The sequence below is a fragment of the Oncorhynchus keta genome, unplaced genomic scaffold (genome assembly GCF_023373465.1).
Source record: "Oncorhynchus keta strain PuntledgeMale-10-30-2019 unplaced genomic scaffold, Oket_V2 Un_contig_7541_pilon_pilon, whole genome shotgun sequence".
Taxonomy (NCBI): domain Eukaryota; kingdom Metazoa; phylum Chordata; class Actinopteri; order Salmoniformes; family Salmonidae; genus Oncorhynchus; species Oncorhynchus keta.
In genome coordinates, this window is record NW_026289524.1 from 111,495 (window position 1) to 125,116 (window position 13,622).

Here is a 13,622-nt window from a genome sequence, read left to right on the forward strand (position 1 = left end):
GTTTTAAAGTTTTATGGAAGTGATGGACCACCTTGTTGAACATGTCATGTTAACATTTTGTAATGCTGGCGGTCGGGAGCGACCTTTCACCCTACAGAGTAGAGGAGAGTAACCTTTCACCCTACAGAGTAGAGGAGAGTAACCTTTCACCCTACAGAGTAGAGGAGAGTAACCTTTCACCCTACAGAGTAGAGGAGAGTAACCTTTCACCCTACAGAGTAGAGGAGAGTAACCTTTCACTCTACAGAGTAGAGGAGAGTAACCTTTCACTCTACAGAGTAGAGGAGAGTAACCTTTCACTCTACAGAGTAGAGGAGAGTGACCTTTCACTCTACAGAGTAGAGGAGAGTAACCTTTCACTCTACAGAGTAGAGAGTAACCTTTCACTCTACAGAGAGTAACCTTTCACTCTACAGAGTAGAGGAGAGTAACCTTTCACTCTACAGAGTAGAGGAGAGTAACCTTTCACTCTACAGAGTAGAGGAGAGTAACCTTTCACTCTACAGAGTAGAGGAGAGTAACCTTTCACTCTACAGAGTAGAGGAGAGTAACCTTTCACTCTACAGAGTAGAGGAGAGTAACCTTTCACTCTACAGAGTAGAGGAGAGTAACCTTTCACTCTACAGAGTAGAGGAGAGTAACCTTTCACTCTACAGAGTAGAGGAGAGTAACCTTTCACTCTACAGAGTAGAGGAGAGTAACCTTTCACTCTACAGAGTAGAGGAGAGTGACCTTTCACTCTACAGAGTAGAGGAGAGTAACCTTTCACTCTACAGAGTAGAGGAGAGTAACCTTTCACTCTACAGAGTAGAGGAGAGTAACCTTTCACTCTACAGAGTAGAGGAGAGTAACCTTTCACTCTACAGAGTAGAGGAGAGTAGAGGAGAGTAACCTTTCACTCTACAGAGTAGAGAGTAACCTTTCACTCTACAGAGTAGAGGAGAGCAACCTTTCACTCTACAGAGTAGAGGAGAGTAACCTTTCACTCTACAGAGTAGAGGAGAGTAACCTTTCACTCTACAGAGTAGAGGAGAGTAACCTTTCACCCTACAGAGTAGAGGAGAGTGACCTTTCACCCTACAGAGTAGAGGAGAGTAACCTTTCACTCTACAGAGTAGAGGAGAGTAACCTTTCACTCTACAGAGTAGAGGAGAGTAACCTTTCACTCTACAGAGTAGAGGAGAGTAGAGGAGAGTAACCTTTCACTCTACAGAGTAGAGGAGAGTAGAGGAGAGTAACCTTTCACCCTACAGAGTAGAGGAGAGTAACCTTTCACCCTACAGAGTAGAGGAGAGTAACCTTTCACTCTACAGAGTAGAGGAGAGTAACCTTTCACTCTACAGAGTAGAGGAGAGTAACCTTTCACTCTACAGAGTAGAGGAGAGTAACCTTTCACTCTACAGAGTAGAGGAGAGTAACCTTTCACTCTACAGAGTAGAGGAGAGTAACCTTTCACTCTACAGAGTAGAGGAGAGTAGAGGACAGCAGCCTTTCACTCTACAGAGTAGAGGAGAGCAACCTTTCACTCTACAGAGTAGAGGAGAGTAACCTTTCACACTACAGAGTAGAGGAGAGTAGAGGACAGCAGTCAGTCACTCCACAGAGTAGAGGAGAGTAGAGGACAGCAGCCTGTCACTCCACAGAGTAGAGGAGAGTAGAGGACAGCAGCCTGTCACTCCACAGAGTAGAGGAGAGTAGAGGACAGCAGCCTGTCACTCCACAGAGTAGAGGAGAGTAGAGGACAGCAGCCTGTCACTCCACAGAGTAGAGGAGAGTAGAGGACAGCAGCCTGTCACTCCACAGAGCCGAGAGTAAGTGATACCACCACCACAATTTGACGGATAAGATTGGACTCGTGAGGCAAGAGGAAGAATTACTGTGTGTTTATGTGATCACTCATATGAATCCTAATGTGTAGAAATCTGATTATGACTCCCCCACTAACAGTGGAGGCTGCAGAGGGGAGGACGGCTCATAATAAAGGCTGGAATGGAGTGAATGGAATGGCATCAAACACATGTAAACACATGTAAACACATGTAAACCATGTAAACACATGTAAACCATGTAAACCATGTAAACACATGTAAACCATGTAAACATGTAAACACATGTAAACACATGTAAACCATGTAAACACATGTAAACCATGTAAACACATGTAAACCATGTAAACCATGTAAACACATGTAAACCATGTAAACCATGTAAACACATGTAAACCATGTAAACACATGTAAACCATGTAAACACATGTAAACACATGTAAACACATGTAAACACATGTAAACACATGTAAACACATGTAAACACATGTAAACCATGTAAACACATGTAAACACATGTAAACCATGTAAACACATGTAAACACATGTAAACACATGTAAACACATGTAAACCATGTAAACACATGTAAACCCATGTAAACACATGTAAACACATGTAAACACATGTAAACCATGTAAACACATGTAAACCATGTAAACACATGTAAACACATGTAAACCATGTAAACACATGTAAACACATGTAAACACATGTAAACCATGTAAACACATGTAAACCATGTAAACCATGTAAACCATGTAAACCATGTAAACCATGTAAACCATGTAAACCATGTAAACCATGTAAACCATGTAAACACATGTAAACCATGTAAACCATGTAAACCATGTAAACACATGTAAACCATGTAAACCATGTAAACCATGTAAACACATGTAAACCATGTAAACCATGTAAACCATGTAAACCATGTAAACACATGTAAACCATGTAAACCATGTATTTGATACCATAAACCATGTAAACCCATGTAAACCATGTAAACTACTCATGTAAACACATGTAAACCATGTAAACACATGTAAACCTCCTGTAAACTCATTAATCACATTGGTGTAGACCTAAATCTCCACTCATTAATCACATTGGTAAGACCTAAATCTCCACTCATTAATCACATTGGTATAGACCTAAATCTCCAATCATTAATCACATTGGTATAGACCTAAATCTCCAACCATTAATCACATTGGTGTAGACCTAAATCTCCACTCATTAATCACATTGTAAACCTAAATTTCCAATCATTAATCACCATTGGTCATTAGACCTAAATCTCCAATCATTAATCACATTGGTGTAGACCTAAATCTCCAATTAATAAACCAACCTCCTGTGACCTAAATCTCCAATCATTAATCACATTGGTGTAGACCTAAATCTCCACTCATTAATCACATTGGTGTAGACCTAAATCTCCACTCATTAATCACATTGGTGTAGACCTAAATCTCCACTCATTAATCACATTGGTATAGACCTAAATCTCCAATCATTAATCACATTGGTGTAGACCTAAATCTCCACTCATTAATCACATTGGTGTAGACCTAAATCTCCACTCATTAATCACATTGGTGTAGACCTAAATCTCCACTCATTAATCACATTGGTGTAGACCTAAATCTCCACTCATTAATCACATTGGTGTAGACCTAAATCTCCAATCATTAATCACATTGGTGTAGACCTAAATCTCCACTCATTAATCACATTGGTGTAGACCTAAATCTCCACTCATTAATCACATTGGTGTAGACCTAAATCTCCACTCATTAATCACATTGGTGTAGACCTAAATCTCCACTCATTAATCACATTGGTATAGACCTAAATCTCCACTCATTAATCACATTGGTGTAGACCTAAATCTCCACTCATTAATCACATTGGTGTAGACCTAAATCTCCACTCATTAATCACATTGGTGTAGACCTAAATCTCCACTCATTAATCACATTGGTGTAGACCTAAATCTCCACTCATTAATCACAAAATGTGTTTAGTCACGATAACATCTGTGAAATCAGAACTTGAACAGATCAGAGTAGCAGTGGTAAGTTACACCCAGGCATTCCTCCCTGACTGCTATCCACCACCTGAAACCACACTCACCTGGACCCAAATGCCACCCTGTTCCTTATATAGGGGACTACTTATGACGAAGGCCCATAAGAGCTCTGGTCAATAGTAGTGCACTATGTAGGGAATAGGGTGTTATTTGGGACGTAATCTACATTTCCGACAGCCATGTATTATGCATGTGCCCGCCCTCGCAGGAGGCAACACCTGCCACTGTGCATTATGGGTATTATTGTCAACAGCTGCTCAGCTCATCCACCTGCATTCACAAATATCCTTTCTGTCTCTTCAAAGACGCAGCACAGACCCCAGAGTCCTGCTCTGCTCGTCCACCTGCCTTCACAAATATCCTTTCTGTCTCTTCAAAGACGCAGCACGGACCCCAGAGTCCTGCTCAGCTTGTCCACCTGCCTTCACAAATATCCTTTCTGTCTCTTCAAAGACGCAGCACGGACCCCAGAGTCCTGCTCTGCTCGTCCACCTGCCTTCACAAATATCCTTTCTGTCTCTTCAAAGACGCAGCACGGACCCCAGAGTCCTGCTCAGCTTGTCCACCTGCCTTCACAAATATCCTTTCTGTCTCTTCAAAGACGCAGCACAGACCCCAGAGTCCTGCTCAGCTTGTCCACCTGCCTTCACAAATATCCTTTGTGTCTCTTCAAAGACACAGCACAGACCCCAGAGTCCTGCTCAGCTTGTCCACCTGCCTTCACAAATATCCTTTCTGTCTCTTCAAAGACGCAGCACAGACCCCAGAGTCCTGCTCAGCTTGTCCACCTGCCTTCACAAATATCCTTTCTGTCTCTTCAAAGACGCAGCACAGACCCCAGAGTCCTGCTCAGCTTGTCACAAACAGTTGTTTTATTGACCATTATTAAACCAGGATTAGACCCTTGTGGCTACGAAGCTCTTTTGCGAGGGGGAACTGGAGTTAACCTGGTGGAGTTATAGATCTAATAGTCATTGGTTATAGCTCCTAAATATAGGTCTGAAGAGACTCGTATATTACACATATTACCCACACGACCACATTGCCATGGCTGACATCTCATTCACACATCAGTGTCCATGGTAACGAGGCTAACTATGACTGTACCATTGTCTGATTCATCTCTGTGGCTGATATACTGAGGTATGGCAGAGGCCACCTCCCAAATGCCATCCTATTTCCTACATAGTGCACTACTTTCAGCCAGGGCCTATGGTCAAAAGTAGTGCACTATGTAGGGAATAGCGTGCCATTCGAGCCTCAGGCTGGGTTGCAGGAAACGTCTGTTGAACAGAGGGCAATGCAGCGCGATGCCGACCTACAGTACAGAGAATAGGTGACCTGGAAAACTGCAGAAGTTATTCAGTGGTTAATGCTGCTGTGAGGCTGCTGCTGCAGGCAGGGAAAGGAACTGAGGGGTTAAGACAGAAGCCGGTGTCTCAAATACACCCTATTATCTGTACAGTTTATCAAATCTATTTGTTTACCTTTATTTAGCTTGGTAAGTCAGTGAAGAACAAATTCCTATTTACAATGACGGCCTACCAGGGAACGGTGGGTTTAACTGCCTTGTTCACACACACATATAATATGGAACTATGCTGAGATTATTATATATTATACAGTACATGGCCAAAAGTATGTGGCCACCTGCTCGTCGAACATGTCATTCCAAAATCATGGGCATTAATATTGAGTTTGTCTCCCCCCTTTGCTGCTATAACCTCCTCCACTCTTCTGAGAAGGCGTTCCACTAGATGTTGGAACATTGCTGCGGGGACTTGCATTTTATTTAATTCAGCAACAAGAGCATCAGTGAGGTCGGGCACTGTGAGGTTTGCAGTCGGGGTTCCAATTCATCCCAAAGATGTTCGATGGGCTGAGGTCAGGGCTCTGTGCAGGCAAGTCAAGTTCTTCCATACAAATCTCGACAAACCATTTCTGTATGGACCTCGCTGTAAGCATGGGGGCATTGTCATGCTGAAACAGGAAAGGGCCTTCCCTAAAGTGTTGCCACAAAGTTGGAAGCACAGACTTGTCTAGAATGTCATTGTATGCTGTAGTGTTAAGATTTCCTTTCACTGGAACTAAGGGGCCCGAACCATGAAAAACAGCCCCAGACAATTATTCCTCATCCACCAAACTTTACAGTTGGCACTATGCATTAGGGCAGGTAGCATTCTCCTGGCAACTGCCAAACCCAGATTTGTCCGTTGGACTGCCAGATGGTGAAGCGTGATTCATCACTCCAGAGAACACGTTTCCACTGCTCCAGTTCAATGGTGGTGAGCTTTACACCACTCTAGCCGAAGCTTGGCATTGCGCATGGTGATCTTAGGCTTGTGTGCGGCTGTTCAGCCATGGAAACCCATTTCATGAAGCTCCTGACGAACAGTTCTTGTGCTGATGTTGCTTCCAGAGGCAGTTTGGAACTCGGTTGTGAGTGTTGCAAGCGAGGACAGAAGATTTGTACGCGCTACACACTTCAGCACTCTGCGGTCCTGTTCTGTGAGCTTGTGTGGCCTACCACTTCACGGCTGAGAAGTTGTTGCTCCTAGACATTTTCACTTCACAATAACAGCACTTACAGTTGACCGGGGCAGCTCCAGCAGAGCAGAAATCTGACGAACTGACTTGTTGGAAAGGTGGCATCCTATGATGGTGCCACATTGAAAGTCAATGAGGTCTTCAGTAAGGCCATTCTACTGGCAATGTTTGTCCATGGAGATTGCATGGCTGTGTGCTCGATGTTATTCACCTGTCAGCAACGGATGTGGCTGAAATAGCCAATTCCACTAATTAGAAGGGGTGTCCACATACTTTTGTATATATAGTGTATTATAATCACAACCTATGGACTCATCATGTCAGCTCAACAGTAATGGAAGATTCTAGCATGTAAAGGACAATGGTGAACTCAAGCTGTTTAGATAGAATATCACAGTGAGGGTGACCTCATGGACTGAGCTACGTTCTCCAACCCCCACTTTTTAATATCCAGGATATTGTTCACATTGCCCTGGTCAAAGATAATCCACTACATTGTGTGGGCCCTGGTCAAAGATAATCCACTACATAGTGTGGGCCCTGGTCAAAGATAATCCACTACATAGTGTGGGCCTTGATCAAAGATAATCCACTACATAGTGTGGGCCCTGGTCAAAGATAATCCACTACATAGTGTGGGCCCTGGTCAAAGATAATCCACTACATTGTGTGGGCCCTGGTCAAAGATAAATCCACTACATAGTGTGGGCCTTGATAAAAGATAATCCACTACATAGTGTGGACCCTGGTCAAAGATAATCCACTACATAGTGTGGGCCCTGGTCAAAGATAATCCACTACATAGTGTGGGCCCTGGTCAAAGATAATCCACTACATAGTGTGGGCCCTGGTCAAAGATAATCCACTACATTGTGTGTGCCCTGGTCAAAGATAATACACTACATAGTGTGGGCCCTGGTCAAAGATAATCCACTACATAGTGTGGGCCTTGATAAAAGATAATCCACTACATAGTGTGGGCCTTGGTCAAAGATAATCCACTACATAGTGTGGGCCCTGGTCAAAGATAATCCACTACATAGTGTGGACCCTGGTCAAAGATAATCCACTACATAGTGTGGGCCCTGGTCAAAGATAATCCACTACATAGTGTGGGCCCTGGTCAAAGATAATCCACTACATAGTGTGGGCCTTGGTCAAAGATAATCCACTACATAGTGTGGACCCTGGTCAAAGATAATCCACTACATAGTGTGGACCCTGGTCAAAGATAATCCACTACATAGTGTGGGCCCTGGTCAAAGATAATCCACTACATAGTGTGGGCCCTGGTCAAAGATAATCCACTACATAGTGTGGGCCTTGGTCAAAGATAATCCACTACATAGTGTGGACCCTGGTCAAAGATAATCCACTACATAGTGTGGGCCCTGGTCAAAGATAATCCACTACATAGTGTGGGCCCTGGTCAAAGATAATCCACTACATAGTGTGGGCATTGGTCAAAGATAATCCACTACATAGTGTGGGCCCTGGTCAAAGATAATCCACTACATAGTGTGGGCCTTGATAAAAGATAATCCACTACATAGTGTGGGCCTTGGTCAAAGATAATCCACTACATAGTGTGGGCCCTGGTCAAAGATAATCCACTACATAGTGTGGGCCTTGATAAAAGATAATCCACTACATAGTGTGGGCCCTGGTCAAAGATAATCCACTACATAGTGTGGGCCCTGGTCAAAGATAATCCACTACATAGTGTGGGCCCTGGTCAAAGATAATCCACTACATTGTGTGGGCCCTGGTCAAAGATAATACACTACATAGTGTGGGCCCTGGTCAAAGATAATCCACTACATAGTGTGGGCATTGGTCAAAGATAATCCACTACATAGTGTGGGCCCTGGTCAAAGATAATCCACTACATAGTGTGGGCCTTGATAAAAGATAATCCACTACATAGTGTGGGCCCTGGTCAAAGATAATCCACTACATTGTGTGGGCCTTGATAAAAGATAATCCACTACATAGTGTTTGCCCTGGTCAAAGATAATCCACTACATAGTGTGGGCCCTGGGCAAAGATAATCCACTACATAGTGTGGGCCCTGGTCCATAGTGTGGACCCTAATCCACAACATAGTGTGGGCCCTGGTCAAAGATAATCCACAACATAGTGTGGGCCCTGGTCAAAGATAATCCACTACATAGTGTGGGCCCTGGTCAAAGATAATCCACTACATAGTGTGGGCCCTGGTCAAAGATAATCCACTACATAGTGTGGGCCCTGGTCAAAGATAATCCACTACATAGTGTGGACCCTGGTCAAAGATAATCCACTACATAGTGTGGGCCTTGGTCAAAGATAATCCACTACATAGTGTGGGCCCTGGTCAAAGATAATCCACTACATAGTGTGGGCCTTGGTCAAAGATAATCCACTACATAGTGTGGACCCTGGTCAAAGATAATCCACTACATAGTGTGGGCCTTGGTCAAAGATAATCCACTACATAGTGTGGACCCTGGTCAAAGATAATCCACTACATAGTGTGGGCCCTGGTCAAAGATAATCCACCACATAAGGAATAAGGGGCCATTTTGGACACACCTTAGGTTTCCTCAGGGTCTTTTTTGGTATTTGGTATTTTATTAGGATCCCGATTAGCTGTAGCAAAAGCAGCAGCTACTCTTCCTGGGATCCAACACAAAATATGAAACATGACATAATACAGAACATTAATAGACAAGAACAGCTCAAGGACAGAACTACATACATTTTAAAAAAATGTAAAAGCACACATAGCTTAAATATCAATGCATACACACAAACTATCTAGGACACATAGGGCACGTTGTGCCGTGAGGTGTTGCTTTATCTGTTTTTTTAAACCAGATTTGCTGTTTATTTGAGAAATATGAGATGACACTACACAGAAATGCAGTCAACATGCCTCTGGGCTAAAGGCTGAGGGAATGTAAAGAGCATGGACGTCAGGTCAGGAACAAAGCAGGCACAGAAAACACACCTACACCTACCTACAGAAAACATACTGAATGTATAGCCCCATATATTCAACCAGTAACCCTTCTTTCCACAATAAACAACTACCAACACACAGCACCTGAGAAAAGATACCCTGTTAATGAGACTGAAGAGAACAGTGTTGGAGAGGCATGAGAAAGACTACCCTGTTGATGAGACTGAAGAGAACAGTGTTGGAGAGGCATGAGAAAGACTACCCTGTTGATGAGACTGAAGAGAACGGTGTTGGAGAGGCATGAGAAAGACTACCCTGTTGATGAGACTGAAGAGAACGGTGTTGGAGACACATGAGAAAGACTACCCTGTTGATGAGACTGAAGCATGAGAAAGACTACCCTGTTGATGAGACTGAAGAGAACAGTGTTGGAGAGGCATGAGAAAGACTACCCTGTTAATGAGACTGAAAACAACAGTGTTGGAGAGGCATGAGAAAGACTACCCTGTTAATGAGACTGAAAACAACAGTGTTGGAGAGGCATGAGAAAGACTACCCTGTTAATGAGACTGAAAACAACAGTGTTGGAGAGGCATGAGAAAGACTACCCTGTTGATGAGACCTGTTGATGAGACCCTGTTGATGAGAGAACAGTGTTGGAGAGGCATGAGAAAGACTACCCTGTTAATGAGACTGATGGAGAGGCATGAGAAAGACTACCCTGTTAATGAGACTGAAGAGAAGTGTTGGAGAGGCATGAGAAAGACTACCCTGTTGATGAGACTGAAGAGAACAGTGTTGGAGAGGCATGAGAAAGACTACCCTGTTGATGAGACTGAAGAGAACAGTGTTGGAGAGGCATGAGAAAGACTACCCTGTTGATGAGACTGAAGAGAACAGTGTTGGAGAGGCATGAGAAAGACTACCCTGTTGATGAGACTGAAGAGAACAGTGTTGGAGAGGCATGAGAAAGACTACCCTGTTGATGAGACTGAAGAGAACAGTGTTGGAGACACATGAGAAAGACTACCCTGTTGATGAGACTGAAGAGAACAGTGTTGGAGAGGCATGAGAAAGACTACCCTGTTAAAGAGATGAGACTGAGGCAGAGAAAGACTACCCTGTTAAGAAGAGAACGGTGTTGGAGACACATGAGAAAGACTACCCTGTTGATGAGACTGAAGAGAACAGTGTTGGAGAGGCATGAGAAAGACTACCCTGTTAATGAGACTGAGACGGTGTTGGAGACACAGAAAGACTACCCTGTTGATGAGACTGAAGAGAACGGTGTTGGAGAGGCATGAGAAAGACTACCCTGTTAATGAGACTGAAGAGAACGGTGTTGGAGAGGCATGAGAAAGACTACCCTGTTAATGAGACTGAAGAGAACGGTGTTGGAGAGGCTTGCTGGTTAGAATACCTGACTGAGCAGATAGATTCTGATAAATGCTTTAACCTCATGATGTGTTGTGGAAATACCTGGAATGTAAATGTTGCAGTGATCTCTGTGAGGAAAAGACACCATTTACAAAGGTAGAGTCTGATAGTGATACGCCATTCATTTATACTAATGTGTTGTTCTTACAACCACAAGGTCAAGGTAAATAAGTATCATTTCATTCAACAACACTATTGTCTGAAGTGCTTATGGACTGGGCTGGGCACACAGCCAGAGAATCTGAAAATGGTTCATTCCCACAACACCTCCCTGTAATATCAAATCACATGTCATTTGTCGCATACACATATTTAGAGGATGTTATTGCGGGTGTAGGGAAATGCTTGTGGCATATTACACACACACACACACACACAGACTAATAAATGATTCACACTGTTAATGTTTTGCTGCTTAGATTCTGTGATGACTGTGATAATGAAGAACACATGTAAGGAAGCTTAGATTCTGTGATGACTGTAATAATGAAGAACACATGTAAGGAAGCTTAGATTCTGTGATGACTGTAATAATGAAGAACACATGTAAGGAAGCTTAGATTCTGTGATGACTGTAATAATGAAGAACACATGTAAGGAAGCTTAGATTATGTGGTGACTGTAATAATGAAGAACACATGTAAGGAAGCTTAGATTCTGTGATGACTGTAATAATGAAGAACACATGTAAGGAAGCTTAGATTCTGTGATGACTGTAATAATGAAGAACACATGTAAGGAAGCTTAGATTCTGTGGTGACTGTAATAATGAAGAACACATGTAAGGAAGCTTAGATTCTGTGATGACTGTAATAATGAAGAACACATGTAAGGAAGCTTAGATTCTGTGATGACTGTAATAATGAAGAACACATGTAAGGAAGCTTAGATTCTGTGATGACTGTAATAATGAAGAACACATGTAAGGAAGCTTAGATTCTGTGATGACTGTAATAATGAAGAACACATGTAAGGAAGCTTAGATTCTGTGATGACTGTGATAATGAAGAACACATGTAAGGAAGCTTAGATTCTGTGATGACTGTAATAATGAAGAACACATGTAAGGAAGCTTAGATTCTGTGATGACTGTAATAATGAAGAACACATGTAAGGAAGCTTAGATTCTGTGATGACTGTAATAATGAAGAACACATGTAAGGAAGCTTAGATTCTGTGATGACTGTGATAATGAAGAACACATGTAAGGAAGCTTAGATTCTGTGATGACTGTAATAATGAAGAACACATGTAAGGAAACTTAGATTCTGTGATGACTGTAATAATGAAGAACACATGTAAGGAAGCTTAGATTCTGTGATGACTGTAATAATGAAGAACACATGTAAGGAAGCTTAGATTCTGTGATGACTGTGATAATGAAGAACACATGTAAGGAAGCTTAGATTCTGTGATGACTGTGATAATGAAGAACACATGTAAGGAAGCTTAGATTCTGTGGTGACTGTGATAATGAAGAACACATGTAAGGAAACTTAGATTCTGTGGTGACTGTGATAATGAAGAACACATGTAAGGAAACTAGCATGGAAGATATAATCCACTACATGATAAAGGAATGTTCCAAAGGAGAGGAGTTTCCATGGAAACAGTGAAGGATTCATGGGTATCTTGTTTCCTGATAAAAATCTGAAAGTATTAAAAGAGCAACTAGTTGAACGGAGACTTTGATGAGTTTTTGAGTTTTCATATCATCATTTGAGAGAAGTCTGTCCAATCACTGTATCATAGATGATCTGAAATGATCATGTAGGCCTAAAGCTCTATTCCATTCCAGTCTATTATTTTCTCATCTATTTTATTAGATTCCATGTCATTCCATCCTATTATATTCACTTGAGCAATAACAGTCTGATGGAAGGTAGTTATAGAGTATTCTTATGACAACATAAGGTCAATTGAATAATGTATGTGCTACACTTAGCTGGAACAGGAGCATAGCTCCAACTGTACCACGCAGCTCAGTAGACTATTCACAGAAAGAAAGGTTGTCTGCTGCAACTGAAAGTGTGAAGCAGGGTGCACTGCTGGAACATGGGAGTAGCACTTCAAATGGAAGGATTATGAGCAGGTAAAACGAATAGGTTTACTATAAAGTTGTAACAAATCAGTTTATATACTGTCATATGCCTACATACTGAATATCGGCCAGGCTACATCACACTAATTAGCATAAAGTATTTAGGCCGACCGACAATACAATAACACAACATGGGACTCACCTTTGGAAAGTTTCTACTGAGGTTTACATTCCCGAGAGACGATAAACGAAAGTCAAATATTTTCGCTGAACTAATGTGTTATTTGTTGGCGAATAATATAAGACTATAATTTATATTTTGCGGTATAAATAAATTAAAAACAAAGTTTTAAAATGACAACTTGAACCTACAGTACTAGCAGCTTTCTTCCAGTCTCCATACTGACGACTGACACCATCGTGAATTGAATGTTTCCGAAGTGCGTGCAGCCGCAGTCAGCCTCCTTCTCAGCTAAGCGGTTTATAAGGGGCGGGGCGATGTGTAAATGACAAGTACAGTCTCAAATCAGAACACTGAACCGTGGAGGACATCTCATGTTCAGAGGCGGGATTGGGTACCGTTGACAGCATCTTTTCCGTGACGTAGATAGTCATCACGAGAGAGCACCCACGAATTGTCCCAGGTATGCTTTCAGAGGATGGCTCAGGTTTCCCTTTATAGTGCGCTACTTTTGACCAGGACTCATAGGATTCTGGTCAAAAGTAGTATACTA

General features: G+C 42.3%; 1 long non-coding RNA gene across 1 annotated transcript in view; it reads right to left on the reverse strand.

Annotated features, from left to right (window-relative positions):
• LOC127926413 (uncharacterized) overlaps positions 1-13,313 on the reverse strand; it is a 68,047-nt gene extending 54,734 nt beyond the window's left edge. Inside the window, exon 1 of the long non-coding RNA XR_008124104.1 lies at positions 13,091-13,313. This is a non-coding gene — a long non-coding RNA (uncharacterized LOC127926413). The remainder of the gene's footprint in view (positions 1-13,090) is intronic.
• Between the last annotated feature and the right edge of the window lie 309 nt (positions 13,314-13,622).